At 44.2% G+C, this 5,154-nt stretch overlaps 1 pseudogene; it reads right to left on the reverse strand.

The window, feature by feature from the left end:
* Positions 1–1,304: 1,304 nt before the first annotated feature.
* Positions 1,305–4,558, reverse strand: LOC136454137 (uncharacterized; annotated as a pseudogene).
* Positions 4,559–5,154: the final 596 nt, after the last annotated feature.

Raw genomic sequence — 5,154 nt, forward strand, 5'->3', positions numbered from 1 at the left:
TTGCGCCGCCACCGTGGGGAGAGGGATGGTGGCGCCGCCAGGTGAGGAGGGGAGGGGATGGCCGCCGAGGGAGGGAGAGAGTGTGGAGGAGGGAGGCGCGCTGCTGCGTTGGGGGCGGGCCGGGAGCTCGCGGGGTAATCAAGAAGGGGGGAGGGGGAGGGGCGGGTGAATTAGATATTTTGTCCTTTGTCGAGTGTCCCAGATCTAGGCACTCGGCAAAGATTTTTTTTTATTTTTCTTCTTCTCATTCTTTCCCAGAAAAAGATTTTATTTCTTTGCCGAGTGTCCTGGACCTGGGCACTCGGCAAAGTTTTTTTTTCTTCTCCTCCTTTCCTAGAAAAAATATTTTATTTCTTTGCCGAGTGTCAAAAAAAACATTCGGCAAACCCCCTCTTTGCCAAGTGTGTTTTTTGACACTCGGCAAACCCCCTATTTACCGAGTGTTCTTTTTTGCCGAGTGTTTTTAGCGCAGCACTCGGCAAAGAACTTGTTCGCCGAGTGCCCGAGGGAATACACTCGGCAAACAAAAAAATACTCGACAAATTCGAGGATTCCGGTAGTGAAACTTACAATTAAGTGCTTTGCTAAACGGCCAATAGCGAGGTCTCAAGGTCTAGTGTTATAATATATCCTTGTAATGTGTAGTGTATGTAGCTGATATAGAGTCCTTCAGAGTCATTCAGTCTTGTACCAGTTTTGAGTACTAGTTATTATTTTGTTCTGAAAAACTAGTCTTGCTCCATGGAATATATAGTTGAGGCCTTGTGCTACATGTTTGTGTTTCTAGTTCATTGGTTAGAGCATCTCCAAAAGTTTCCAATAAAGTCTCTCAATCTATGATTTTTGGCAAAAATAGAAAAAAAAACTCATCTCCAAGAGTTTTCCTAAGGGTAAAGTACATTTTTCATCCCTCAACTTACACAAGAGTATGAATTTCACCCTCAAACTATGAAACCAGACAATCTACACTCTCCAACTTACAAAACCAGACACTTTACCCCTCTGCCCTGTTCCACCCTAGTTTTGCGGCGCTGAACGGGTCGTCCGTGCAAAGAGGCCGGCCCATTCACACATAGGCCAATAGTTAAAGCGCTGAACGGCATCATAAATAACATTGACATCAATATGGATAACATAATAGTAATTGAAGCCAACAGCATGGCATATGAGATCTCAAAATACAAATTCCATAAGCCAACAGCATGGCAATGACAAGTCTTCACACATAAGGCAACATATGACTAACAGAGTCTTGACATACACATGGATAGCATAGTAACAGACCAAACACTTAAGTCATAGCATCATATCTTCCTGCCACTCTCGGATGATGAAGCAGCACCAGCAGTAGGAGGAAGCATCAGGTACTGCTGGAACTTTGCCGGTATTTTTTCTCTCTTTGATGGTTCTTGAGCACTGGCTTTTGCACAGGCTGATCCAGAGCTTATATGTACAGTGACACTAGAGCTTGCTTGAGATAATGGTAATTGTGCCTTGAGGTTTAGTGTAGCAGATCCTCCTTTGTCTGTAGAAACTTTAGCTACTGCACTAGTTCTTGTCACACTCCCTTGATTTATGCCAATGGACTCCTTTCTCTTTTTTGTGGCTACAAACAAATAAGACTGAGTGAGTGATTATATTTTGTTAAATGCAAAAGAAACGTTGTGCATTGTTGAAAGAATGTAGGCTAACCTGAGAGGTTTCCGTTGAAGTGGTCAAGTCAGAACTTCTTTTCCTACTGTTGCCTACAACTCTTGCAGTAGAACAACTTTGTTGTCCACTTGATATTCTCACAGTTGCAGATTTAGAAGGACCAGCAGGTGTTGACATTCTCATAGTTGCAGATTTAGAAGGACCAGCAGGTGTTGACATTCCATTTCTCTTAGCACATGATTTTCTGTTGTGCCCAACTCCTTTGCAATTTCTACATCTGATAACTGTGCCTACCTTGGATATCCTATTGGGTTTAGGCTTCTCAGTTGACTCTCTCTTTCTCTCTTTCTTGGGCCTGCCTGACAATTTAACATATGGTGGAGCTAGAGGCCTTTCCCTTTCTAAGATGGGCCAGTTGTGCATTCCCTCTACTGGTTGCAGGTAGTGACTGTAGGTTTTCTTAAATTTAGTAACTGAAAAGCATGGTGCTATGTAGTCTTCTAGGCAATGTGTGATGAAGTAAATGCAACTTATTGCATGTGGACATGGCAAACCAGCCAGTTGCCAGTACCTGCAACTACATGTTCTTGCAGTAAGATCCACAGTCCACCTATGGTCATAGTGCACTACTTCATACTTGTCATTACCATTACTAACTGCATGACAGAAACCAGACTGAGTGATGTACACATTGAGCTTCTTAAGGATGTTTGGACAGATCATAGTGGGCCATCTATCAACTTTGGTGCTATTCTCTTGGATCCTCACCATTACCTTCCTTCTAATCATTTCAAGCATGGTGATGATAGGGTAGAATCTGGCCTCCACTATCCATTTATTGAATGATTCACAAAGGTTATTGTCTACTGAGTCACAGTAAGTGCCTAACCTGAACCATGCCCTACTCCAATGACTTGGATTTGTGTTCATCAGTGCATGTGCTCCTTCTCTAGTGAACTATGCCAGTCTAGCCCTTGCCATGTTGAATAAAAGTGGGCATGATGCTTTAGCACATTTCCACCACCTCTTCTGCCATTCCTTCTTCTTTAACTTTTTCCTCCAGTTGGCATACAAGTGCCTTGCACAATTCCTATGCTCCGCCAAAGGAGCCCAGTGCTGTACAGCATTAAGTATTCCATGTGTACAATAAACCATGTGAGATTAACACTACTAATTACTGTAGTAGGGTTGGAAAAAATGAATAGTTGAGAATATCATATCTTCTGTTGATCAGAGGTGAACACCCAGTCTTCCCCATTACCAACTATAAATCTCTAAACAATATGTCACAGAACCAGTCCCAAGTGTCATTGTTCTCTTTTTTGACAACTGCCCATGCAATAGGATACATTTGATTGTTCGCGTCCCTTCCAACAGCACATAGAAGCTCACCATTGGTGGCGCCTTTGAAAAAACACCCATCAAGACCCACTACTTTCCTACAGCCTGCCAAGAATCCTTTCCTGCAAGCATCTAAGCATATATACATCCTCTCAAATATAGGCATCCTTTCTTGTACCTTCACTATCACAATGCTGCCTGGGTTGCTTCTCAACAGTTCCAACTGATAATCAAAAAGCCTCTGGTACTGACCCTTTGTGGCATCAAGCATCTTCTGTAATACAATTTTCTTTGCCATCTTGAGCTTTGCAATGCTAACATCAGCAAACATCTCCTCTTGGACTGTAACCTTCATAGCTTCAAGACTCCAAGTTGGATTTGCTCTTATCATCTTCTCATATCTCTCTGCTATTCTCCTTCCAGTGACCATTTTGTTATCTCTCCTTGGTGGACAGCTATGTTCACACTTGTAGCTTGAAATCTACCAACTAGTTGTAGTGGAATTTGTGGTCAACAAACAAACCCAGGGACAAGTTGGCCAGTCACACTTTGCTCTCACTCTGTCACCATCATCTTTGATAAACTTGATCACCTTCCTCTCAGCTAAAGCATACTTAATGACAGCTTTCTTGAACTGTCTTTTACCATTGAACTTCATCCCCAAACTAAACTTGGGTACTGGATCTTTCTTGCTAAACCTTGGGTACTTGCTCTCCTTTGTAACAAGTCCATCGGCATCACTTCCCAAGTCCTCAAATGACTCATCTTCATCACTACTCTTGGCATAAGGGGTTACATTGCCTTCATCGTCTATAACAGTGCAATCTCTAGTTTGTGTTGTTGTACCCCCAACAAATATGTCATCTAGCTGTGCTATTTGACCAGAACTCAACTTCTTCTTGAATTCTTTGAACCTCCTAAGTATCTCTTTGGCTTCTTCATCTTCTTCAGAGCTGCTATCATCTCCAGCAAGGAATTCACTGTTAGTGCTTGATATCTTATCAGCAGGATTGTTGGCAGCACCATGACCAGGACCCGTTTTTATTTGATTGTGTACAATGACTCCAGACTGAGGACTATATGGCATGATATGTCTTGTTGTAGACCCCAAGTCAACATCTTCAGGTAGTGCTTCTTCTTCATCTTCCATGTCTGCTTCATCTTCAGACTCAGCATCCATCTCATCCTCATAATCACTTTCTTCATCTTCACTGCCATTGCAAGCCTCATCATCTGATATTTCTTGTGCAGCAGGTGCCTCAACATATACTTCTGCAAAAAATCCATCATCGGTGCATCTCAACATATCTAGGCATGCCTGGTCATCAACTAGTGCTCGTAATCCATTGTGCAGTTCCCTCCCTGGAATTAACCAGTGCAACAGGGTGCCATCCAAAACAGTGCAGTGGTCCTTTAGATGCCTAAGTAATTCAGGAAGGGATACTTTGTCATGGTCAATGTAGGACGTGGCCACGGTTCCACCACAACAGTACATTTTCTTCCCATTATGAAGGAACTCTCCATTGTAATGGAACCTAATGTTCAGCTTCTCCAACCAATCCATGTGTCCTATGTAAACAAACCAAAAAGAAATGTATAAACAACGAATCCAGAGACAACAAGAGGGATTAAAATCCATGTGTAAACTACTCTAAAGTACTGACAACTACTACCACCACAAAAAGAAATGTTCAGCTTCTCCAACCAATCCCTATGCATAAACTACTCTAAAGTACCATCACCCTAAACCCTAATCTAATCCACAATCTCTATGCACAAGTGATTCCTTCGAAATCCATGCGTACTGACAACTACTACCACCACAATGATGATTCCAGGGAGGAAAGGGACAGCCAACTCACCTCTGTGCTTGCCTCAGCTGGACGACAGGAAATCAGCAGCAGCAGAGCATTGGAGCGAGCCAATCATGGATTCCCAGTGCCACGGCACCAGCAGCGCGCAACTTGTCCTCGGCCGATCGGCCACCCGCCGCTGCACGCCAGGCCCCTGCCGCCGCACGCCGCTTGGCGCTCGGCCGCCGCGTAGCGCGCACGGCGCGCGTGTACCCGCTGCCCGCTGCCGCTAGGCCGATGCGTCGGGAGGAAGCGAGGGGAGGCGCGGAGGACGATGGGGTGACGCGGCGCGGAGCACGGTGGGGCG

Source organism: Miscanthus floridulus, chromosome 5 (genome assembly GCF_019320115.1).
Source record: "Miscanthus floridulus cultivar M001 chromosome 5, ASM1932011v1, whole genome shotgun sequence".
NCBI lineage: Eukaryota > Viridiplantae > Streptophyta > Magnoliopsida > Poales > Poaceae > Miscanthus > Miscanthus floridulus.